The 27388-nt window shown below is 37.4% G+C and overlaps 1 long non-coding RNA gene across 1 annotated transcript in view; it reads right to left on the reverse strand.

Moving 5' to 3' along the window:
- The window catches only part of LOC117436106 (uncharacterized), a 33502-nt gene that overhangs the window by 398 nt on the left and 5716 nt on the right, over window positions 1-27388 (reverse strand). The window contains exon 2 of the long non-coding RNA XR_004549577.1: window positions 1971-2029. This is a non-coding gene — a long non-coding RNA (uncharacterized lncRNA). The remainder of the gene's footprint in view (window positions 1-1970; window positions 2030-27388) is intronic.

Below are 27388 nucleotides of genomic sequence, written 5' to 3' on the forward strand. Positions count from 1 at the left end.
TCCCAGAAGTAACCATCTCATTACAACCTAATTTATTCTGTTGTCTTCTGTGCCTTATATTGCTTCCATGGACTTATGCTTTATGAAACCTTGACTTTAATGTAGTCCATTCTCCAGCTACCTCCATTGAATTTCTGTAAAAGTTCTTCTGAATAACTACTATAAGATAGTTTTTAGTCTTAGATGAGCTTTTATATGTATCATAAACATAATTTTCAGATTATTTTAAACTAGCAGCTTGTGCTATACTTAAAAAAAAAACCAAACAAACAAAAACCAAAAAACAAAACAAACCAAAAACTCCGGCAACCAACCAACCAAAACCTTAGAACTCAGCAAGATACTTTGCATTCATGCTTTCTTTTTATCCTTCCACATTTTAAAGCACTAGTCTCATTGCTGAAGGCCCCTCTTCTCCCTTTACATTCTTTTCCATTGATTTACTCTGAAATCCTCTCTGGTGTCTATAAAAAGTTAAAGAAACACACATAATTTTCACATCCTCATTTTCATATATATAAGTTCTTTTGTTTCAGAGTTCATTTCCCATTTTTAAAGGAATTTATCAGCCTGCCAATGTGACTCATTTAAATTGAATATACAACTCTCACACTTAAAAACTAATTAAGTAGCCCAGAATACTTAAATCCACTGAGGGCTCCTGCTTTACTTAGGAGCATACAACTTCCTTAAAGCGATTTCTGGGAGGAAGAAAGGAAATTAATGAGCTCTTGTCCCAGAAGATTTTCTCCTGTTTCCTTTATGAATATTGTTTGGACCATTAAAATTTATAGAAACATGTATAAATCTAACATGTATCCATACAGTGAAGATAACAATGAAATGAAAAATTCAAAATGAATATAGCCAAAGTTAGCCCAACAGAAGAATTTTCTAATAGAAGCAAGCATATAAATTGTCTTATGCCTTTAATAGTTTTATTCAGTGCTAGCTCAATTAATTGTCTGGGTACTCAAAAGAAAAAGGCTATTGAATACCCTTTGCTACCATCATAGGGAAAAAAAAAGAAAAAACAAAAGTTGAACAAACTTATTTCTTATAAATTAACCTATGTGCCAATTTTGTAATTAGAGCTTTGCGGAGTACACTGCATTTAAGGGCTTAGTGATTCTAAGTAAACCATGCCTACCCTATTGGGCCTTCTGCTTAAGGCTTGAGAAGCCTGTTAACATGAGCAGCTGCTCTAAGGGAGACTGCTGGAACTCTCTATGCTGGCCTGTGCTGTGTACTGGTGGCTGTTACAGCAGAGACGGCATTCCAGCATGTCAGAAGACTGATAATTTTGTTTGTTATACAAAATAAAAGGTACCACAATATAGGAGGGAGGAGGAACCTCTCCACAGATGGGATCTCCACAGTGTGCCATGGGAAAATCATCTGGCATCTGTCCGATGCTTCACAAATGCAGAATTCCCAGCCTCTGAAAGGACGTAAGATTTACTTGCTATCTATATTCCTCTTTTTAGTCAAAATTCATAACAAGCCTAAGAACAGTCAGGCAAAAGGACTGACTTGATTAATCATGTTTCTGTCTTCTTTTTGTCATGGAAGAAGATACTCATGTAACAATTCTACAATGAGCTTTCTGATTAACTGCTTTTTCTATATATCAAAAAATACTCTACAGGCAACTGTGTCCAAGTTGTGACACTTCCTTAGAGATTAAAAACCTTGCATTTTGAGAGATATTATTAAGTTTACAGTCATCTACATAGTTTACAATTTATTCATGAAGACAAGCTTCAAATTACTTAGAAAAACATGATTTTAAAACGCCTTATTTTCTTTCCTTGGTGTTGCTCAGCCTGATCTCATATATTCAGAAAGATTATATGAATTCCCTAGTTACTTCAACTAAGATTCCAGATCAAATATTTAGAAATTTTATTAATTAAAGAAAATACCTTTTTTTATAAAGAGATAATGTAAGTGGATTAGAAAAGTTTTACCATGAAAAAGCAGCCAAATGCATTTTATAGCTCCCACGAAGATCTTTATACATGCACAGCTAAAAAAAAAAAAATAAAAATATAACCTGTTTTGTTTTGTTTTCTCAGAGGTTCTTCAGGTTTTGTTTCCTTTCTAATAAACAGTGATGTGGGTTGAAATGAGCTATGCAGAGCTGGTTTGGGTCCTTCATTCCATTGACTACAGCAAGCCAGCTAGTATAGACAGCTATAGACAAGTAGCTAGAAAATAATGAAACCACCCTGTGACAGTTATTAAGCTAGTCTTTGAGAGCCAGTTTTTAACATCACACTCAAGAACCTGCTTATGTGTTACTCTTCTGTGGAGACAGTGTTCTCACAGGAGAATGGATATTTGTTACATGAACTCTGAATAACTCTGAAAGATAGAGCAAGGCCGTGAGAGGCCTGAGTAAGCTTAAGCAAGCAAGATAAGAAGAAGCTGGAATTCACTGATTTATGAGAACTGTGGACTGTTGGCAAGCTTTCGAGGTCAAGTTCTCACACCTGTGGTTAACCAATTATATGTTAGTCACTAAGGGTCTTCAAGACAAGTATCCAGTCATGATATGCCAAATTGCTGTAGGTGTGTGTAAGCAATAGTATATAAGGAGTTAATGCTTTGCAATAAATGGCTTTTTGTCTGATCATATTGATCTCTGACTGAGTCCATTCCACAGCACCCTTCTGTTTAAATTACATTTCTACTTAGTGATTGCTCAATTAATGGCATCGTTAAAAAAAAAAAACACAAAAAAACCCCAAGCAACAATAGTAACAAAACCCAACCTGAGAAAAACAAAAGAGAAAAGAGAAAAGAAAAGAAAAGAAAAGAAAAGAAAAGAAAAGAAAAGAAAAGAAAAGAAAAGAAAAGAAAAGAAAAGAAAAGAAAAGAAAAGAAAAGAAAAGAAAAGAAAAGAAAAGAAAAGAAAAGAAAAGAAAAGAAAAGAAAAGAAAAGAAAAGAAAAGAAAAGAAAAGAAAAGAAAGAAGAAGAAAGAAGAAAGAAGAAAAAAGAAAGAAAAAAAGAAAAAAGAAAAGAAAGGAGAAGAAAACAACCAGGCCAAAACTATTTCTGGTATTAACCTGCAGTGCTACAAAATTGTAATCATGGAAGTTATAACATAATTTCATTATGAAATAAAAAGACTGCTTCTTCATTGAAATGACTTACTGTCAATATGCTAGATCCTCTGTAAAATTAGTCTGTCAGTCTAATCAACTGCATTAAAAGCAGAAAGAAGGAATCGGGTATCTTACAAATCTGAGTCTTCCTGGCACTCTTCCTTCATCTATCATCACCCAAGTCATTTTGAGTATGCCTATGAACATCAGTGTGCAATGTAGAGTTAATGCTGTCAAGTAAGGAGTGCCACAAGACACAGCACCATAACGAGTCTGGAAAGCACAGCTTTATTTAAGTGCCATTGCTAAGGTTAACTCCCTTTCATCTAGTTATACATAGATATTGGGAGACAGGCAGGTGGGACATTTTGCTTTCTAATTGTAAATCGTAGCAGAACAATGACACCAAAAGTAACAGTTTGGTACTTATTGCTCTATGCAAGAATAAGTCACAGTTTATTAATATTAATTCAATAAAAACAACCCCCCAAAATTATCAGTAATGGAAAGCTGTGTCATGTGGTAACCATAATTAGGGTATCTCTGTTTGCATTTCTAACTACAGTAATGATGACTATTCAAATATATTTACTTTCCAAGTCTATAGCTGAAGCATATTTAGCCATACTTTTGCTCCAGCTGCTAGCAAAAGGAGCATAGTCGGAGGGTGTCAAGCCTTTTTGAGACTATTGCTGAGGTTTAAAACAAGCTGAAACTTGATATATATTGCAGACTAACTCCTTGTAATACTTGTACACTGTGGAGTTAAAGCACTGTCTAACACCCTAAATGAAATGTTCAATACACATATACACATCTCTGAGCCTGAGAAGGTTTAAATATACACTAACTTAGTGGAGTGCAGTGTCAACTAGAGATCCTGCAAATACTACTGAATGAGCCATTTTATGTAACGTTTGAAATTCTTAGTACATATTTGGTCAACACCTATGGCTTTTAATATTTCTAAAACCTACTTTTATACTTATAAATGTTTTATAATCTGCTGCAATTTTTTATAATGTGCTTAATATATCTCTGTCATTCAGCACTCTTTTATTCATAAACCTTTAATGAGAAAGATGACACTTTCTCTTTTTTTTTCAGATATTTTATTATTAGTTGAATAGCACAGTGGTGTCTCTACACTCTAAAATCATTCCAGTGGAATCAAGGGTGACAATAATATACTAACCAGCAATGCTACCAGGGAAAATCATTTATGGAATAGCATGCTGTAAGTGTAAAATAGAATTAGTCTGTAGAAAACCGGTGTATCCTCTACTACTTTGTTCAGAAATGTGAATACAGCATATGGGTAGGTTTCTTTAGTCAGTATCTCCTGAAAGCATCCATTTGAGATAACATGTCACAGAACCCCTTCCTGCTTGATTTTGCCATTCCTTTTACAACAAATGTCTCATTTTCAACTGCCTAGAAAGGAAAATCCTCCAAAGATCCCAAAAGGTCATGAGGTGTGAACAGAATAAATCCTTTATAGAGCAACTTGGATGAATAAACTTTCAGCTTTTTTTCTTCTGTAAATATGAACTTCACATAAAATATTATCTTCTCACTGAAAAATGTTCTTTCTTTGACAGAGGAGAATATTACAGCTTTGAAAATGTCTACTACATTAGCATATGACAATTTCATAAACAGTTTTTTTATATTCTGGAACATTTTTCATTAGAAGTCAAAACACATGTAAACTTGTTTTTTATTTTAATAGAAGAATATATTCTTTTCCATGCAAACAATTTTTAGTCTATGCTTCCAGGATGTTACAAAAGAAGATAAAATGTTAATGTTGCTAAGATTAACTGTAGCCAAAAAAACTTGAAGGAAGATAAAATGACAGGGATCAAAATAAGCTATTCAGTGAAAAGTTGTCTGCAAATTTGTCAAAGCCCTGGCCAAAGACTCATTTTTAGTAGTCAATCATCTGTAGCATTTGAGTTCCATCCAATGGACTCCATCTGCTTTCAGCTTTCCTGTCTTTCACAAAGTCCAGCCTCCGCCATGCCCTGAGTTTCTTGGCACATGATGTCAGAAATTCCTTTTTAACATTGTGATAGTTATGAGCTGTCCTTGTTAAGTGGGTACAGGGTCTTTGGTTTGCAGATAAGACTCATCCAGCCAACTTCATGTCTGTACATTAGACTATCTGTGGATTTGCTTAATTGTGTGCTAGTCCAGATATTACTTTAAATTTCTGTGTATGGCAACCAAAATCACAATATGAAAGCACTGATGGAGTGTTCTTTCTTACAAGTATGCTATGCAGATGTAGACAAAACCAACAATAACAATACCTGTATAATTTTTCATAGTTCTTGATAATTTTCTGAAGAACTGTCAGTCTTCCATGACTATAGAACATCTGATTGTCAGCTCAACAAAAGACCATATAACATGAGGTAAAGGGAGGATCTCTTCTACAGATCTCAACCCTCAGTCTCATCTAAGATATCAAAATAATTTCTTCTTCAAAACCCTTTATTTTTTCATTCTTCCCTATGTCAAGGTTCATTTGTCTAACCTTCTTTGTTCAAAGGGATTGTGATATCTTCAATGGCTTCATGGTTTAAGCCCAGCTGGAAATGAAGTACCACTGAGGTGCTCACTCACTCCCCTCCCCAACATGGGATGGAGAGAAGAATCTGAAAAAATGTAAAAACCCGTGTGTTGAGATAGGAACAGTTTAATAAATGAAATAAAACATAATAATAAAAAAATAATACTAGAAGAATAATAAAAGGCAAGGGGGGAGAGGGAGAGGAACAAATAAACCCCTTCCCCTGTCACAGAAAAACCCCAAAACAAAACAACAAAAAGTGACACACAATACAGTTGTGCACCACCTGCTGACTGATACCTAGCCTGATCCAAGCAGCAATCAGTCCCTTCTGGGTGACTCCCCCCAATTTATATACTGGGCATGATGTGCAGTGAATACCCGTTTGGCTAGTTTGGGTCAGGTGTCCTGTCTCTGCTTCCTCCCAGCTTCCTGCGCCCCTCCTCCCTAGCAGAAGAGAGACTGAAAAGTCCTTGATCAGGACTAAGCAAAAACTAAAACTAAACAACTAAAAAAGTGTGTTACCAGCATTGTTCTCAGACTGAAGCCTAAACACAGCACTGCACCAGCTACTAGGAAAAAAATTAACTCTATCCCAGCTGAAACCAGGACAAATGGCTTCAGGGAAAATGTTTCTAAGATAATGGTCTACTTCTGGTCTGTTAGAGAACCATATATTCAGGTTCTGGAAATCTTAACTTTAAAACAGATACTAGATTTCACCATTTACAGTTTAGAAAGGTTATTTAGGACTAAATTATACAAGGATAAAAATGATACTACAGTTTGCTACAAAATTGCAATCACAATCTTCATAATACTGCTGTGTATATACAGTAATATAATTAAAGAGCAGTAAATGTCTGAAGTTTCACTTTGGTTAAATACATTAGTAGTTCACATGAAGTCTTTCAGTCTGGTTATTGGAATTAGCATAGATGTAGTCATTTCTTCAGAGTTCACAGAAGACTCAAATTCCAAAATATTTGAGTTACCTTTTCCTTTTTTAATACAACATAAAATCAGGAAAGGTTCAGCAGATTGCAAATGGCATTGTATTTCATTCACGTTCTGCTTAAAAAAAAAAAAAAAAAAAAACAAAAAAAACCCAAAATTGTCACAGAAAAGTGTCATAAAAGAGTTTTCCATTCAGTGAAGATGATGTGTCAGTTTATTGGTTAAATTGTCCAAAATGAGGAATGAGACTTTAGTCAAGTTCTGCTTAGTCAAGTTATCAAGTTCTGCTGTCAACGGGCAGTTGGCAGAAAGAAACTATCCAGGTGGTATAAAGCTGTCATAGTAGCCAGTCCATAAAATAGCTCTGATCTAACAGTTTACCCAAATATGAGCGTCAGCAATATTGCAAGGTCTAAATGTCCAGAAAAAACAAGTCAATTTTCAAGGATTTTTTTAATAGTCTTCTAAGTGTTGCTCTTGGGATTCAGTATTGTTCACTTGAGCTTAATTTGTCTAAAGCCATGAGGACTAACAAATATCTTTTCAATAAAAGAAAGATGAGAATATTAAATGAATCCAAGGGATGCTTTAAGACTCACAAAACAGGTGATAAGAATGTCAGAGTTAACAATGCAAGGTCAGAAGTGAAGAAGAATTGGTTCCAATCAAATACTATGACGCAATATTTCTGCTCTAACATTGCAGATGTGTGAGGGTAAGACCTCATGGTGAACATCAGGGAAATTATTCTTTTTTTCTCACAAGGTTATTTTTCAAATAGAAAAATTCCCTGACTCCTTACAATGCAGATGTAAAAACTGGTATATTAGCACAATAAGATGGGGGATACAAGTAATGTTTGGCAGGGGCTTCATCAGTTCTGGTGGTGAATCTGTAGCTAGCCTAAATCATTACAGGCCAGTTTAAATTTTAATGGGTCTATTACTTATGTGACTTTTTAATGCTGTAATCTGATGAACTTTGGTCTCATCATTTATACCTTTCAATAAGTAACTGCACATTTAAACTCATTGAGGAACTCTGTGGAACCACCATCTGTTAAAGTGTATAGCAGCTTTACATAATGCGGATAATTTTACAGGGCATAAATTAAATGAAGCTGAATAACACATCAGGCTTCTCATCTTTTTGCTCTACTTTTTCTCCTTTATTGTTTATATTTTCTACAACTTCATATCATCTTTAATGTATGTGTTACCTGCCAGCAGTAATCTTGTTTTAAAATAAGAGGACTAGCACTGGTTTCTGGCTGCACAGAGAATGTTCAGTGTTAACCATTCTTGTTCAGATCTCTAAAATTCAGCATCAGAGGCCAGAGTGGAAAATCATTTTTTAGTCAAAAACTTCTGCCTATCAAATTTCGAGAAGACAAATAGATGAAAAAAAAAATTAAAAATTTGCTCTACTGAAATTCAGGGATTTTTCACAATTTTGCTGTTGTAAGATTACAGATCTGTTTAATGGAGACCAATACAGTTGAAGCAGTGTTACAAAAAAAAAAGTATTCCTTTCCATGGGAAATAAAAAAAATATATGTTAGGACACTTCTAGAATAAGGGGTGGAAAAATAGATATCCTCTATGAACTGCTTCACTACCCACATTGCTATCTGATGTTAATAAAAGCCACCTGCAGTAATAAAATGGGCTCAGTTAGGCCGCTATAAAAATAAAGTAGTGCATAATTTAAGAAAGCCAGGATGTTATTAACATTAGAACTAATCAAGAATCAAAATGTGTTTCCAGCAGTCATCTTAATTTACTTCTGACTTCATCTGAATTGACATGTCCCTTGGAATGTTTTTGTTTAATAAATCAGCAATTTCTAAGTGAAACCTTTCCAATGTAATGTTTTCAAACAACTCTAACCAGCATTGTAGGTGTTTTGTTTATTTTAACATCATAATTCCTCACTCTTTCCATTGTATTACAAATATGGATGTACTGGTTTTGGCTGGGATAGAGTTAATGAAAAAAAAAAGAAATTGTAAAAAAAAAAAGATAGGTTTAGATCACAATCTGTCAGCTTTGTAGTACATAGAACAGAAACTGCATTACAGTACTTCTAGTTGGGTCAGAAACACATTTAGATACATATATACTAAAAATACAGAAGTTAATTTTGTGGTGCTTAAGCTGAAGCTAGTAGTCATGCAATGGCTTAGAGTTTCACACTGCAAAAGCCTATTTGTGGGTGCTGGGAGTAGTACCCTGGGAAGTGTGCTCACTGCCACACACCTCGCAGGGTTCCCTTATAGTCATAGCTGCCACTTCAAACAAGGCGATAAGTAAAACGGTGGTTCATATTTGTCCCATTTAACTGTTAAGTTCTTGAAACAGTTTGAATATAAGCATGGAAACCTGAAACTTCATGGCCTTGTTTTTATTTAAAAATGCAGTAAGAGTTCCAAAGGCAAACATCCTTTATGAATATGTGTGTGAAAATTACATAATAGTATGAATGACCAAAAAGGAGGAGCATCTCTCCATAGAGAGGGTTTGTGCAGCAGGCTGTGGGAAAGCCATCGTGGGTCCATCAGATGCTACATGAACATGGGGTTCCCAGTATCTGAGATGAGGTAAGATTTACTCACTATCTAGATTTGGGGTTTGTCTTATTAAAGCAGCTATTTTATTACACCATTTGTTGTTGGACCTTTCTTTTTGACATAAAGAAGGAACCCTGCACCATGTCTCTCTCTCACCCCAACCAGTGCAGAGCATGTGGACTAACTCCATGTATTCCAGACTTTTAAATCTCTTGCTATGCTTTGGATGTTGCCGTGACACACAAAAAATATGAGAAAAGACTTTTCTTCATCTTTTTAGTGGCCAAAATTTGCAAGTGAGAGTAGCTATCAATTAATTTCTTTCTCATTGCTGATACAGCCTCAAGTATTGAGCAGCCCAAGATTTTTCTAAGCTTGGCATGGTAACAGATTTGTGGAGCAATTTGTTATAATGGGGAAAATTCTGCAACGTAAATCACTGTAGAAAATTGAAAGAACTATGATTCACCATAATTAGAGAGAAATTACATGTATTCTGTTTGATACCAGTCCAGTTTCTTCAACCAAAGGCAGTTGAAGCACACAAAAAAATATTTACTGTAGACTTACTTAAAATATTTGAAACCATTTGCATTAATTCATACATAAACAGCACCCCTGGAGTTAGACAGCAAATGATGTCTCTAGCAATAGATAACCAGTAATTACGTTTTTCCTGAAACCACATTAATGTTCTAAATAATACAGCCACTTCTGTGTTAAAATTTCATGAGCTTGATTGTAATTATTCCCCAGTTTTTGTCAGTCTCGGCTCTACAGTAGACTCTACAACGCCTGTTCCAGATCTAAAAATAACAACAGCTGTGCCTGTTTTGTCCTTTTTTGACACTACAAGAGTGTAAATATGGATGGAAAATCCACTTTGCATGTTATTAAAAGGTTGCCAGATATGCACATCGCCACATTTGATTTAAAGATGTTCTCATTTTTTAGCCTCGAAGTCACCAAGTGACTTTGCAAACAATAAGCAAGCAGAACCCTTAGACAACCTGTTAGTGAGGAAAGACTTTTGGAAATTAGTTGGGCACAGGGAAGGACAAGTTGTGGCCTCTGCATGGAACTGCAAGTTCACAGCAGAATTCCATAGGCAATAGACATGGCATGGACTTTACTGCTGGCCTGAGAGAGAACTGATTTCTAGTCCTTCATGTAATTGGTACAAGTGTGGAAGCCCATATCTTCCTTTCATGGGGCATTTGACACAGTTTCCTCTACTAGAAAAGTTAAAAGTAGGCTTTTACAATCTCAGTTGACTGAGTTAGCTTCTTAAAAAACAACCCAAATCCTTGAAATTCAGGATTTCACAGTACTTAGACAGGAAGACATGAAATACTGACAGGTCTTATCCACAGCTTTCTCCTTGTATTTGTGGAAATACATGTTACATATTTAAGTAACTTATTATTTGATTCGTTTAAAAGGAAATAACTTGAGCTATCATTTCAACAGTCAAAACAGAAGTGATGTTCACATGAGAACATTTTTGTGCACTTTTAGATAAAGGCAAAGCCATGCAGGTTGTGTAAGCACCAGCATCAAGTGGGAGCTGCCTGAGGTAATCCTGTGGCCAAGGGATTTGTACTGCACCGTGCAGTCCTGAAGGCCATGAAGCACAGCACAAGCCTGGACATACTCAAGTAACTTTTATGTGACTCACTCGCTCCTTAGTATATACTGATTTTCCAGCCAGGATCAATGCACAGGGGAAGGTAAACCATCTGTTGAAAAGCCAACACCAGGGATAGAGAGAGAAAATATCTAAATATCTAAAATGGGAAAAAGAAATGTTTTTCGAGTCTATCCAGGGGAACAGTGGATAGTTAATTTTCAAAATATAACTTTTACAGACAGTCTTTTGTAAACTTCTTTCAATTTGCACAGCTTTCTTGAGTTGTGGGCTTTTCAGTTTATGTCCAGACTATTGAATTGAAACTGCTTATTAAAAAAATAAGTTATTTCAGATGGAGCAATCTACATTTGATTTTCTTTAAGGTTTATATAATAATCAGGTTCACTTCAACAAAAATGTAAGCATGTGTCTTCCTTTAAATACAGGCCAAATAATCTATTAAACATTTCCACTGCTGGCTTTCTGCATTTATTTCACCTGATGCTTACAGCTAAGTCAAACTGACATTTCAAGGAACAAGTGAAGTTAATGATTTCAAATTCAAGAAGGTCAATTATAAAAGACAGAAGAGTAGTCCCAGCTGAGCAGCCCTACACTGTGTTTAGCTTCTCTGTAAGTCCATTCTAAATGCATGCAACTTCTCTACATATGCTAAACATGAGTTTATATTTATTATTACCTTGTCTTACAATTCACCAGTCAGAGCTTATCCTCTTATTACTGTACCTATACTGGTTTAAATGATCTGCAATTACTATTGTTTCTGAAGATTTTTACAAAATACTATACACTATTTTGCAGTATACATAGAATAAGGGTGAAGAAACGGTTCAGTCCAAGGGGAGCTTGAAAGGACTATGCCTGTCAAAAAGAACAAGTAATAAAAGATATTGGTCAGCTTTCAAAATTTCAGTAATTCAGAAGTGAGACTATTTCTGCAGCTACAGAAGGACACTATAAGAACAGATAATCTACTAAACTGCAATAGTTTCAATCTTTTTCAGGTTATTAAAGTTACAGGATTCAGGGGTACAGATTGATTCTCTTGCCCTTGTGAGCAGAATGGCAAAGAGTTACTCTAGTTGTCTGGAGAAATAAACAATGCCATCAAAATTTCATTCAAAAATAAATTACATCAATATTTCATTACGATACTCCAGTGTGTGTCCAAAGTGTGTATATGATTTTTTTAAAAGTCAGATCAGTTTTAAAAAGTTCTACAACTGGGAAAGCAAAAACATTCATATAATCTAGCAAAAGGCTAATTCAAATTTCATTCTACTCTGAGAATTTGGTCAGAAAACCCATCAGTTTTAAGTAATTTCTCTTAAAGAAACTGTTGCGTTTATAGTGCCATTCAATGCAGAAGGGTAGTTTCTTCAGGGTTGCACAATATGATCTATTTGCTCAGAGTTAAATTGCTTAAGTCTGCAGAGAACATTCTGAATTACCTATATTTTTAATTTCTTGTCTATAGCACATGGCAGAAAATAAATATTACAACTCATATGCGATATGTACCATACTGTACAAGCAGAACACGTAGGAGTTCATTGTGACAGCCTTCCTGATACTGAATATTTTGCCTTCTGAGTAGTCCTATTGAAGACAATTTATGAAGTCAGGAAATTAATATTCAGCTCTGTATTAATTCCTTACATCAATAATTCATAGCAACTACTTCCCTTAAGCAGTCATCTTTCTCAAGTTTAATGCACTACAAATTATATGAAAAAAATACAATCTCACAAGAAACTTAGTAGTATTCTGAGACTTCAGGAAAGGGAAATACATAAGACATAAAGACATAATAGTGACTTATCAACTGGTTTGCATGCATATTTTCTGAAATTTCAGTTAAAATGTTAATTTTGCAACTGCTGTTAGCTACATAAAAAAACAAGTGATTGGTGAAAGAAGGCTGAGATTCTTAATGACTTCTTTGCCTCAGTCTTCACTGGCAAAGGCTCTGACCACACCACCCAACTCTTGAAAGGCAGACACAGGGACTGTGAGAATGAAGACCTTAGGCCCACTGTAGGAGGGGATCTGGTTCGAGACCATCTTAAGAACCTGAACGTGCACAGGTCCATAGGACCTGATGAAATCCATCCGCGGGTCCTGAAGGAGCTGGCAAATGAAGTTGCAAAGACACTGGCCATCATGTTTGAAAAATCATGTCAGTCAGGTGAAGTTCCCAATGACTGGAAAAATGGAAATATAACCCCCATTTTCAAGAAGGGGAAAATGGATGACCCAGGGAATTACAGACCAGTCAGTCTCACCTCTATGCCTGGCAAAAACTTGGAGCAGATTCTCCTGGAAGGCATGCTAAGGCACATGAAAAACAACAAGGTGCTTGGTGACAGCCAGCATGGCTTCACTTAGGGCTTCACTAATGACAGCTTCACATGGCTGCACTAATCCTGCCTAACCAATTTGGTGGCCTTCTATGATGGGGCTATGGAACTGATGGACAGGGGCAGAGCAGTTGACGTCATCTACCTGGACTTGTGCAAAGTGTTTGACACTGTACCGCATGACATCCTTGTCTCTAAATTGAAGACATCAGTTTGATAGGTAGACCACTCTGTGGTTAAAGAACTGGCTGGATGGCCACATGCAAAGAGTTGTGGCAATGGCTCAGTGTCCAGCTGGAGACCAGTAACGAGTGGTGTCCTTCAGGGATCGGTGCTTTTGTTGGTGACATGGACAGTGGGCTTGAGTGCACTCTCAGCAAGTTTGCTGATGACACCAAGCTGTGTGGTTCGGTTGATACGCTAGAGGGAAGGAATGTCATCCAGAGGGACCTTGACATGCTTGTGAGATAGGCTGATGCCAGCCTCACAAAGTTTAACCATGCCAAGTGCAAGGTCCTACATCTGGGTCAGAGCAATCCCAGGCATAGCTCCAGGTTGGGCAGAGAAGAGATTCAGAGTAGCCCTGCAGAGAAGGACTTTGGGGTGTTGGTTGATGAGAAAATGAACATGAGCTGTCTTCAGTGTGCACTTACAGCCCAGAAAGCCAACCGTATCCCAGGCTGCATCAAAAGGAGCGTGACCATCAGGTCAAAGGAGGTGACCCTGCCCCTCTACTCTGCTCTTGTGAGACATCACTTGGAGTATTGTGTGCAGTTCTGGTGTCCTCAACATAAAAAGGACATGGAATTGTTCAAACAAGTCCAGAGGAGGGCCACGAGGATGATCAGGGGACTGGAGCACTTCCCATAGACAGGCTGAGAAAGTTGGGACTGTTTAGGCTGGAGAAGAGAAGGCTGCATGGAGACCTCATAGCAGCCTTCCAGTATCTGAAGGGGGCCTGCAGGGGTGCGGGGGAGGGACTCCTTATTAGGGACTGTAGTGACAGGACAAGGGGTAACGGGTTAAAACTTAAAAACGAGAAGTTTAGATGGCATTTAAGAAGGAAGTTCTTTACTGTAAGGGTGGTGAACCACTGGAATGGGTTGCCCATGGAAGTTGTGAATGCTCCATCCCTGATGATGTTTAAGGCCAGGCTGAACAGAGCCTTGGGTGACATGGTGTAGTGTGAGGTGTCCCTGCCCATGGCAGAGGGGTTGGAACTAGATGATTTTAGGTCCTTTCCAACGCTGACTATTCTATGATTCTAATAACTGGATCTGAGGTTTGGTTAGTGCAAGTTTAAGGGGACATTCTGTTTCTGGATTCCTCGGGGGCCATACCAAGTAAGGAATCAGCATGGGCTATCAAGCTCTGATGAGCTTCTTCCCTTTCCATGACATGGCCCACATGGAAGACAGACGCAGTACATAGCAGATGCCTATTATTATTACCCTTATGGTACAGGTAATATACATCCTTCAAAATTGAAAGACTGTACTTGGGATCAAAGCCATTAGACAGAAAGATGCCTTAATGATTCCAGTTCTGTCAGCTATGGAAATTATGTTTAAGTTCTCATAATCCGAAGAATTGCCCTGGTACTTCAAAGAAACAAGGACTTCTGCCTAGTTCAACATATTCAAAAATACCTGGGAATAAGAAAGTGATAATTGTTACTCATGATATACAATTATTCACACTAATCAATTTTAAGTTGACAGTGAAGTGTTGCACTCATAACACAATGAAAAATACAAAGGAAGGGCCGCTGCTTCTCTGTTGTGCAGACATTTTGTGTGAGACTCATTTGATCAAGTTTCCCATTCCCATAAAAGGTGTTACCCACATTGTCCTAAAGCAGTTACTGAAAACTCAAAATTTTTCTCTGTTGAATACCAAAAGAAATTAGGATCACAGTCGGAAACCCAAAATTTCTTCAGAACACAGAAAACTGCATTAACAAAATTTTCTAGCATCACCCTTGACCAGAGATACTGGAGGTTACTGATCTCTATATATTCACAGCAGTACAAACATATTACACTGTAAATACTTTAAACTCATAATGCCTTAAAAATGCCTTTTAGTGAATATTTTCATCTTCAGTTTTAATAAAATGGATTGTATTTGCCTGAATACTTTCCGCATTACAGTGCTAAGTATTGGTAGGGAAAGCATTACTTAAAGTATTAAAGAAGTTTATCTGAATTCACGTGTTGCTGTAGATCAGTAAAGTGTTTCTTTGGGAAAGGAATACAGAAGAGAACCACGGATTCTAAGTATAATTTTCTTTTTTTTTTTTAACTGCCCGGTGAGTGTTCTGTACCCATGCAAAGCCCTTGCTAATGAACACTGGCTGCAGGTCTAACCCACTAATCATCATGAATTTTTTTCCAAACTCAAGAGATTTTTCATAGTCACCCATAGGCTGGGTGTCATAGCTGATTTCTCCAAAATGCAAGGAAAATCTAGGACAATTGTACTGGATGACTCAGTTGCCATTAACAGGACTCAGGACAATCTTCCTCTCCACTCTTAGATAGCTGTTTATATATCGGCAATCTCCTGTTCTCAAGCTGGTAATATCTTTTACTACAAAAATGGATATCTCTGCAGACATGAAAAAAAAAAGTCGGTAATGACTGGATTGGGAGCATGAATCTCCAGTGCCTGCTGTTCTGACCCCTCTTATTTTTTATGGATGGTTTGAATTTTTTCAGTCTTCCAGGCAAGAGGATGGGTATTTTCACTGTTATAAATCACTATATATGTTAATTATTAGAGAGAGATATGAAACTGAAAATGGCAACTAGTTGGGGAAAAAGGGAGGAAAAAGAGAGCAAAAGGTACTGAAGAAATTTTACATATGAGTCAAAGATGAATGCTGAAAAGGACAAGGGAAAAGGTATGAAGAAGGGAAAATGAAAAGGAAAGAATGAGATAAAAATGTAATGAACCATATATAGCACAGAAATCATGGGAGACAAAAGAAATACACAAGAGTCTAAAACAGGGTAAGAGATTAAAAAAATAGAATTTCTAAATTAGTTTATTGCATTTACTTATCAGGCATGACTGATGTAAGAAGCCTAGGAAATATATTGTCTCAGTCCCTTAAATCTAATATTGCTGCTAGTTTCTTGGGTTACCTATTTATTAGAGAAAAATGGCCAAAATTATTTGTGAGGAATTTATCTTCTTACATTGTTTTGTCATAGCTTGCTCTTTGTTCCTCTAAAGAAACAGGTTCATCTTTTCCCTGCTCCATAAATTCCTGGTGCTCCATATGAACTTTGCATTTCCGTTAAGTTTTCTGAAGCAGGAAGAGGTTTTCACATTTGTTGAGCCAGGACTAGCACATTCTGGTAGTGCTGGTCTGCAACATCAAAAGATGCTGGTGCCATAGTCTTATTTGGACACTTCTTGTTAGTCTCTATCCATTTAGTGTTTGTCTTCACTGATAAGATTTTTCAGAGGTATCATGCCATTGATTATCAAAGTGAAATTCAAGTCCACTTAGTGGGGTCTGAAGCAGAATTTTTTGGTCAAGATATAAGGATTAAGTTGATTTTACAATTCCCAACTCATAGCCTGGGAGTCACTTACTTTGATAACCTGGGTTAGTTTTGGTTTCATATATAACCAGGGAAAATTCCTCAGTATTAGTCACTGCCAATTTGTTAAGTTATATGACATTAACAAAAAGGGTGCACTAGAGGGCTTTGAGGAAAACTGCAAGGACAGTCCAAATAAAAGGAGGTGATTCTTCACACAGTATGTAACTAGATTGTCACAAGCACTTATAGATGCTAAAAGTTCACAAGAGTCAAAAAAGCCAAAGATTGCATTGATGGAAGGAAAAAAAAAAAAAAAAGACTAGTAAATATAGAGGATCCTCAGGGATCGCTGGAGTTCCTCAGGAGTTAGTGTTAGAATCATAGAATCATAGAATAGTTAGGATTGGAAAGGACCTTAAGATCATCTAGTTCCAACCCCCCTGCCATGGGCAGGGACACCTCACACTAAGCCATATCACCCAAGGCTTCATCCAACCTGGTCTTGAACACTGCCAGGGATGGAGCATTCACAACCTCCCTGGGCAACCCATTCCAGTACCTCACCCCCCTAACAGTAAAGAATTTCTTCCTTATATCCAGTCTAAACCTCTGCTGTTTAAGTTTCAACCCGTTACCCCTTGTCCTGTCACTACAGTCCCTAATGAATAGTCCCTCACCAGCATCCCTGTAGGCCCCCTTCAGATACTGGAAGGCTGCTATGAGGTCTCCACGCAGCCTTCTCTTCTGCAGGCTGAACAGCTCAAACTTTCTCAGCCTGTCTTCATATGGGAGGTGCTCCAGTGCCCTGATCATCCTCGTGGCCCTCCTCTGGACTTGTTCTAACAGTACCATGTCCTTTCTATGTTGAGCACACCAGAACTGCACACAGTACTCCAAGTGAGGTCTTACGAGAGCAGAGTAGAGGGGTTAGGACCAGCACTGTTCAACATCTTTCTCAGCAACATGGACAGTGGGATTGAGTGCATCCTCAGCAAGTGTGCCAACAACACCAAGCTATGTGCTGCTGTCAACACATTGGAGGGAAGATGTGCCATCTAGAGGGACCTTGACAGGCTTGAGGAGTGCACCCATGCCAGACTCATTAAGTTCAACAAAGCCAGGTACAAGGTCCTGCACATGGGTTGGGTAATCCCAAACACAGCTACAGGCCAGGCAGAGAATGGATTAGAATGGATTGGGAGTAGCCTTGAGGAAAAGGACATGGGTGTGTTGGTTGACACAAAGTTCTGTGTGCCAAGTCAGCAGTGTGCACTTGCAGCTCAGAAAGCAAACATATCCTGCGCTGCATTGAAAGGACCATGATCAGGTGGTAAGGCATTGGAACAGGTTGCTCAGTGAAATTGTGGATACCCCATCCCTGGCGGTGTTCAAGGCCAGGCTGGACAGAGCCTTAGGCAATCTGGTCTGGTGGATGGTGTCCCTGCCCATGGCAGGGGGGTTGGAACTAGATGAGCTTTAAGGTCTGAAAGATCTAACCCACACCATTCTGTGATGCTATGATTCTGTAATATGCTTCTGGCTTTGGAGTGGCTGATCTGTAAAAAACTGGAGAAATGCAGGAGAATTTTCCGGGGAGGTGTCACTTGCAATTGCTATATTCTTACCCTTTCTCCATGCTCTGCAGGCTACGTGCTTAAGCAAATAATCAATGAAACCACTGTTACCAGTCCTGACAACTAATTAATCCCAAAAATGACAGAAAGGGCCAAACATTCTTAATAGTACTGAAGATCAGCTGGTAATCAGCAGCAAAACTGGAAGACAATTATAACTTGTTTTGACCACTAAGATGGACTAAATTTTACAGGGAATCAGTTTATAGGCTTTGGTACAAGTTCTATAATGCAGCTGATTAAAAGTACTTCATGAAAGATTTTTCATTTTTTACATTGTAACCTGTTGATTTGACAAAATCTAAATCTTTCAGGTGGAAATAACTGATTTTGTGAACATTTCTAGTACATTTCTCAAAATTACTCAGTTTAGCAAGTTTGAAAGGTATTTCAACGACACTGTTTTACTTGTATTATGTATTTTTTACCACCATAAATAAAAATGGACTTCATGTGGAGAAGAACAATTATTGGAGAAAAAAAATCAGAAAGAAACAGAGGGCTCAGAGGTTTCATTGATTCCGTAAATCAGGAAATCAGCTGCAGCTCTGAAAAACTGAAGAGCCAGCTGCCTTATTCTGGAGTCAAGCCCAAGTTTCTGTCCTTCCATGATTACCATGGACATGAGAAGATACAAGCTTCAGTTGAAATGCAGGCCTAAATAAATAACATAGAACTAAGGAGAATCTTACACAGTATTGGAAATGTGAGCCCATATTTTTTATGCTTTTTTTTCAGCAGTGCAGAGCAAAACAAAATGATAGCTTCTCAAGTTACCAGAGTCCTTTTATATCCTATTTAATTGTCTGATCTTGAAATTCTTGTCCCATTGAAAAGTAATACTGTAATGCAATATGTCTGCCTGAAATATATTATGCACTATGTTTTATTCCATGTCACCTTTGATGAGAAATAAGACGTTTACACAGCATTCAGGGAATGAACTTGTTCATTGTAAAAGTAAACTTACTGGAAACATGGAAAAACAAATCTGTGTGAAATTCAACAAACTGAGATTCCTACGCTTAAACGGAAGAGGGAGGTAGAGGGCCAATGTCGGCAGAGCTTCAAATATTAGGCATCATCAGGGTTATTTTCAGCTTGCACTAATGATTCAAAATATCCGGAAATTAATGTTGGTTTCCATGCAGCAAAGGTTGCCCAAGCAAGACTGAAGTTAATTTGAATTAGCTAGGTGACAGAAGAGAATAGAACAAATGTTTTAAAAGGCCATAACAGCCTCCCCTGCTTGTCCATCAGATATCTGAGAGAACAGTCAAGAATGATCGCTTATTTAAAGCAATGTCGTGGTTGCCATCAAGAAGCCATAAGGCATTCAGCAAGCATTAACGTAGCACCTAGGATACATATTGTCTAGAACATGATGGAGGTCTTAAGATGGCACCTTTAATGAAAGTGTTTTATGAAAGGCCACATTTGAGAGTTCACCACCTTATAATTAATGTGGAGAACAAATCACGTGGTGTCATCATCTGTCACAGTCATGCAATACAGAGTATGCCATAACTACATAATCAATTTTTGCTCCTTCCTGATCATGTTTTCAATCTTAAGTATAACATAAGAGGAAGATGGGAACAGCAAGGGTGAGAGTGACAATCACCATGTCAGCATGATGGGCATTACATTAGGCTGCCTAATAGATGTCAAGGTTTGAAAAGTGTCTATAAGCTATTTACAGACTACCAATTTATGTGGTATTCTGAGCACCTACTATGGAACTATCAATGAACGAGAGTCAGTCTTTGAAAATGAGAATGGTAGATCAAGGCTGATTCTCAGGATAATTATTTCAGACACTGGATAATAGAAATTGTACAGAATCATGTACCTTTCCCTTCTGGTAAGGTTCTCCAAGCCACACAGCAGGGATTCAAAAGGGAAAGCAAAGAACAGTTTGTTAAAGTGTTTTAAGGTTGTTTCCTTGGTTCCTGCCAGTAGTCTTGATTTGTTATTGAGGCCCATTAAGTTCCTAAAACTATTTTCCACAGAACTTAGACTTTTCTGTGGTTGTCTTTCTGTTTACTTCAGTGATTTTTCTCGGGTGTGGAAATACTGCTGACATTCCACTTTTTTCATGTTTTTAAGATCAAATACTTACAGATAACTTTTGACCCATTGTGTGGGCAGTACACATTTTTGACCATTTTACTGAGCTTCTCAGCATGAGAAGATGTAGTCTGTGGAAACCAAGTTGTCAGCCTAATTTGAGAAAGAGCAACAGCAGCAGAAAAAAAAACAAGCCAGCTAACCCTTTAGTCAAAGGAGCTAAAATACAGCAACAGCAAATGCAGTCCCTGCTGTGAGGGAAGCTTTCTTGTCTATTGTTTTCTTGACTCTTTTCTGGAACTGATTTGTTATACGGTGATGCTATTCCCTATTTGATTTACAAAGAAAATAAAGTCAATACAACTGAACCAGCAGTATAAAAATAGACCACTTGGTTTCCTTTTTAAAAAAAAAAATCTTAGTCACTTCTCCATACCCACACTGATCTTGTAATTTCACATGAAGGTTTGGGAATTTCAGCCTTGAGTTTATTCCTGCTTCTCTTGAAATTATCCCTATGATTTTTGGACTAAAATAGTTTCTAATGAAGTGTCATTGCTAGTACAAAAGCAAGGGAGGGAATGTTAAATTTCACTGTCTTGAGGCTGGAAAGACCAATCAGTCTCCTGTTCCAGAATACCACACATTCTTTCTCATTCACAGGCTATTTATGTAATACTGAATAAAATAAATATCTTGCCTGCTGTTCCTTGTATACTTTCAGCTATACTTACAGAAGTGTTGGAGATGCTACAGTTAAAAACAGTTTAATAATTAAAGTAAAATATAATAGTACTATTACTACTAATAGTAATATTGAAAAGGGAAATAACAAAAAGAAAAAAAAACACCCAAAAAACAACAGTGATGCACAATACAGTTGTTCACTATCTGCTGACCAATACCCAGCCAGAATTGGGCAGTGATCAGTCCCTTTGGGGTAACTCCCCCTAGATAATATAGTGGGCAGGATGTGCTGTGGTATGGAATACCCTTTGGCTAGTTTGGGTCAGGTGTCCTCTGTCTGGTCCCTCCCAGCTTCTTGTGCCCCTTCCCACTGGCAGAGCATGAGAGAGTGAAAAGTCCTTGATTAGGGTGTTACTGAGCAACAAGTAAAACATGGGTGTGTTACCAGCATTGTTCTCAGATTGAAGCCAAAACACAGCACTGCACCAGCTACAGGAAAAATATGAGCCCTATCCCAGCCTAAACCAGGACAGCCATCCAACCCACCTTTTTATTTAGTTACCAGCTTCATCACAGTTTTCACTGCTAAATTACTTCCTCCCCCAGTCATTACTTGCTCTTTGTGTAACACTAGCTATTATACACGGTCAGAAAAAAATACTCAACTGGCTTTCCCACTAGCAGTTCTAACATCAAGACCTGATTCTATAACAAGTCTGTCAGGATGATAGAAGGACTCAGTGCATTGACACTGAAGTTACATAAGAAAATGAGGATCCTATTTCAAAATAATCCAAATGAAAGAAGTTAAAACCAACAGGAAATAGAGGTGTTGAGTATTTAATGACATGTTCACATTTCTTTTACTTCATTTTTGATCTGTTTGAATTCTCTTTCTGAATTTAATGCATGATTAAGTCTACATGTTAGCACACACGTCTTATGCAGCAAGCATTGTCCTCCACTACCTATCTTCTTCCCACTTTAGAAATTGATGTGATTTACTAAAATGTCTTTCTCCTTAGTATTAAAATTAATATAGACAGAACTAATGCTTCTCTGGGAAGAGAATGACATGGGTTATTGTGACACAAAACAGGAAAAAATTACCATGGCACAAAACCAGTGGCCACAGACATTTTCTGTCAACTGTCCATTCTTTTCCATCACCACAGCATTTCTTGTTGCCTTCTGCAAATGGAGAAGGAGCTTCCAGTTCCTCCTGCAGATTTCCAGACTTTGGAAGCTGGACATAAAAGGTTACCACAGACTATAATCTGGCATACAAGGGATACCTACTGGGAGAATAATCCAAGGAAGAAAGTGCAGCCTCCTGAAAAAGGAGGCACAGGCCAATAAGCTGGTCTAGAAAACTCATTATCCTCAAATCCAAAGCCACTACGCAAAAAAAAAAAAACCTCTTCCTTGTGACTACACATGCAAATAGCATCCCAGCCCAGGGAACCCCCTTGCTAAACACACCAGAAACTACTGCCCCTTCACTTGCCTTCAGGGTGCAGTGGGGCCAGGCTGCTTGACTGAAGCTGGGGATGCAGCAGTACGGGGGGTACCAGAGCTGGCACTCTGGGCACATTTGACTGGGCATGGAAAGCTATGAACAAAGGGGCTCCATCCATGCCATGCCAGCCAGGCCCCAAGTTACAGGGCAGCCCTGGTCCCAGAGGGAAAAGATGGCACTTTCAGCCCCATATGCAGTGGGATCACCCCAAGCAAGATGTCAGCTGCCCAGAAAGCTTGCTGGACCTGCACCCTGGCTACAGGGAGGCGTGAGCTCAGCCTAATTCCACAGCAACAGGAACAAGCCTACAAAGAAGGCTTCTAACTTCTAGTTTGGTCACTTATCCTGTGGAACTTGTGAACCTATATTTAAAAATCAGTTTTATTTTTAACCTTTTTTTTTTCTCTCTTCCTTTATAAATATCAATTAAATAGTTCATATTGATCACAGAGAGCCAAAATGCATTTTCCTGCTCAACAAGACTGTGCAATGCATTTATGCAGGGATGGCTGTTGTAGCAATATGATAGGCTTTCTTGAGAAATATATAATTATTGACATTCCAGTCTTGATTCCCACTCCAAAACTACCAGAAACAACATCCTGGTCTTTGCAACAGAATTGAATTGATATTTGTCGTGTTGTCTTTTCTGTCGTCTGGAGAATGTTAATTCGTTTTCTAGAAGAAGGTGTTTTAACACCAAAGTTGGGGGGGGGGGGGGGGGCGGGTTGTTGAGCCCCTGAGCAAGCCTTAGTCCCACATGCTCAGATTGCCTGTTCTGTGGCCACCTTGACTATTCTCATGCTATGCAGCTGAGGTCATTCCCTTTAAGGGAAAAAACATCTTTTGTCTCTAAGGGCAAAAACTGTCAGTTTTCCACAAGCTTCTGTGTCCTATATAATATCTCAGTAGTATTACAGTCCACATGATTAAATTCTGTAATGTCAGGCTATATTCTGCTTTATTGGCCTGAGCTTGCAGTTTCTCAGGAGAACAAGTATTGACAACAATTCTGTTTTCATTAACTTAGCTGTCTTTTGTTGACCAGTTTCATGCTCTGTTCTTTTTCCAGCTGATAATAGTGATATCTGTGCTGAGTGATAATTAGCATTTTAATCTTCTCAACCTTGGAGTAAAGATAACTGATCAAAGCAAAAGCTTATGGATGCTTTTAAACAGATTTGAAGATATTTGAGTGGAAAAAGATGCAATTGTAGCCAAGAAATTTCTTTTATGAGCATATGTCACTCATTCCGACCAGAGCATCTACAAAACATACTTTCTTGGCAGTTGTATTTTCAGTAACTATTCCTGTCAGATAGGAAGAAATCAAAGATCATGCATTTAAAGTATGTATTCTCTATAACCAACACAAGCATTGGTCCTAGCTAGGTTTGAAAGAGGAGGCTTCTAAAACTGGATAGATCCCTATAATTTACTTTTTAGGGTCCAGCAGGATGGAAGAATGAATTGAGAATCACAGTGCACCCCAGCTACATAATTAATTCTTCACAAACCAATAACTACCAAGACATGACTCTTTAATTTCCTGTTTCAGCTGATTTTTATAGAGGGGAAAAAATGTAATGCTATATATTAACCACACAGTATTGAATATAATTCTCTTTCTAAAGCCTTAAAGCCTTTTGACATTTAACTTTTCATAAGTATGTCTCCATTTAAGATGTGATATTGACCTATGTGGGGACTTTAGAACATCTATAGTAAAAATGCCATTGGTTTGTAAGCTCAAAATGGGGAAAAGGGTTCAGAACCATACCCACCCATCTTTAAATTCTCTTAGCTTCATATTAGACGCTGTTGCTAAAACAAAATACATAGCTACATTGCAATAGTAGAATACATTTGAATGTGCTCTGTAAGACAGCAAGGACAACTGCTGCCTATGGCTATAATCTGTATCTCTCAGCCTTAGGCTTGCCTAAACCTCAAGTAATAACAAGCTGCTCAAGTTTGCCTCTCTATAAAAACTTAGAAGTAAGTAGACTGCTATACTGTTCAGAATTCAGCCATTCTGATTAAAACAATCTCTTCTAACTGGTCTGAAAATTCTGGAATCTATCTATACCAGTTGTTAATTTTCTCAAGTATCTTGCTTGCCTTTCTGTAGATGTGATCAGAAAGCTGTCTAATGGAAATTTTGATACAGATTGCCAGAGCATTAGGGTAAGATGGGTAAAAGTGGTATCATTTTCTAGTCACAAGGTGGGAGGACACTGGATGATTACCAACAAATAAGTGACAAAACCTGAGTCTTCACTGTCAATAGGATGATGATCTATTAATGTGAGTGAACAAGAACACTGAGGTCAAATGCATACATTTCCAGGCTAGTCTGAAATGCACAGCCATATAGAGAGAGCCCTTCTGTGTGAACCTATGTGAGGACTGGAGCAACACTTGAACTAACAGCATGAGAAACAGACAGAACAATCAGAATCACATAGCAGTCTAATGCTTCTCCTAGGTAAACCGATATTGTATTAACGAGCTTGAAATTATTCTGTTTGCTCAACTCTATTGGAAACTTCACATGAAACAGGTGACAGTAACAGGGCTGAAAACTGATGTGCTGGCAGAAGGGTAGGTCATGAAAAAGCCAAAGTCAAGGGCAAAATATTTAGAAGAGATTTTTTTACATCTGGTTGTATTATTCCACATCTGTGCATGTTCCTCTTGCACTGTTGTTTTTTTTTTTTCCAGGAACACAAAATTTCCATTGACATTAAGAAGCTATGCTCAGACTGAGTTTTGCTATTCGTGTGCTAATAATTTTGTGGAGCAGTTCAGTGGAAACTAATTGTAGTCTGTGCTGTGGGCTACTGCAAAAGTATACACTTACTCTGTTTTATTACTTTCTACTGCTTTGTTTCTTGCACTTTGGTCGTCTTCAAAAGACATCAAGCTGTATCTTAACCCGCTGGGAAAGTACTGCTGGGCTTTCATGTAATAAGACTTAGTCACAAATTGACTGTGAACTGACACTGTCTCCCTATATTTGCAAGAATTTAATAGCTTCTGAAAGAACTAATTATTCTAACTGATCAACAGTGCAGTACAAAATGAAGTATTTTCTCAATCTTCATTCAAATAATGAAGAAGCAGCAGTCTAGGACAAACTCTGTATCCCACATCTAACGTATATCTTTTCATATGCAAAATACAGACCAGTGTTCAAGCTACTGTTCTGATCCGTGAATAAGACTTTGCCACTTCAGAATGTTACGTAATTTGCTTGCCAAATCTTTTATTTATAAGGAAGAATTTGAATCAGGAAAGTGATTGCCCATCTATTAAGGCCTAATGGATTCAAACTGCTGCCTAACTATTAAATAGTAATTACAATTATTTATTTTCACTGAAGTAAAAGAATATGTTTTCAACCTACTTAAAGGGGGGAAAGTTTAGGCTAAAGAAAAGATGAATTTGTCAAAAAAAATAATTGTAAACATTACCCTAATATTGCATTTTGCTATGTAAATTATATTAATTTATTTTATTATGTAAAAAGTTTGAGTTAATTCACATAGAAAGAAGTAGCACTGGAGTCTAAAGAAACTTTATTCACAGAAATCTTCAATCCTAACTAGTTAATAACTGCAGCACTTCTAATCTCTGACAGCATCTGTTTAAAAAGGCTGTTACATAGCTTTTTCAGCACCACAGCATTAACATTCTTTCAGCATTTTTACATCTTATGTTTTAAAACCTCTGAATTTTTTTTAAAAAACATTCTTATATTGAGAAGTAGTCACAATGGTATAATTTAAAAAAAAATACCAGAAATATATAGGAAAAGGAAAGTATAAAAGACGATTCATAGTGATTTCTTCAGACAAGAAATGCAAGAAAAGAGTGTCAAGCTCATTATCCCCTTTTCATTTTTTTCTCTTCTCTTCCTTTTCCTTTTCCCTTCATTTTCTTTTTCCTTTTCTTTCTTTTTTCTTTTCTTTCATCTCTTTTTTTAGTTTAGTCTTATCAATGTAACAAGTCACCATCATTATTTGACAGGATTTTCTAGCAAAGGCAACATGTTTGCTCCTAAGAGCAATTCAAATTACATGTGTCCATCTTACAGAAAACATGTCAATATTTTTGATAGAAATACATTCTTCAAAAAGCAAATAAATCTAGTATTTTAAAATTAAACTGGTACAGGTAATATACCTTTTGAAATCCACTCTTAGATAGATCCATCCTTTCCATCCTTGGGAATATTCAAAAGCCATTTGGACATAGTCGAGGGCAACCTGCTATAGGTGACCCTGCTTGCGCAAGGCAGGGGCAGGACTACATGACTTCCGGTGGTCCCTCCCAACTTCAGACGCTCTGTGATTTTATGAAATCAGGCTCAAACACATTTACTTGTCTACTCAATATCTCATCTAGTGTCAGAAGTCAATAGCATGGCTTATTTTCTTTGAAAGTTTTTTTTTATTTTCTATAGTTAATCTGTATCAGTGGAGGGAGAGCATTTCCAGCAGTTGGTTATCTCAGACTGACAATGACTAGGACAGGTGAAATAAACTATTATTTGGTGTTACCTGACTCTCTTCATTAATTATGGACAGTTTTGATAGCTAGATTAGCCCGGAAGATATTTTCTACATGGCTAAAGTCCGATAATCAGAATCATACCCTGAAGGACTGATTTCATGTACATGAGACAGCATG

Source organism: Melopsittacus undulatus, chromosome 4 (genome assembly GCF_012275295.1).
Source record: "Melopsittacus undulatus isolate bMelUnd1 chromosome 4, bMelUnd1.mat.Z, whole genome shotgun sequence".
Taxonomy (NCBI): Eukaryota; Metazoa; Chordata; class Aves; order Psittaciformes; family Psittaculidae; genus Melopsittacus; species Melopsittacus undulatus.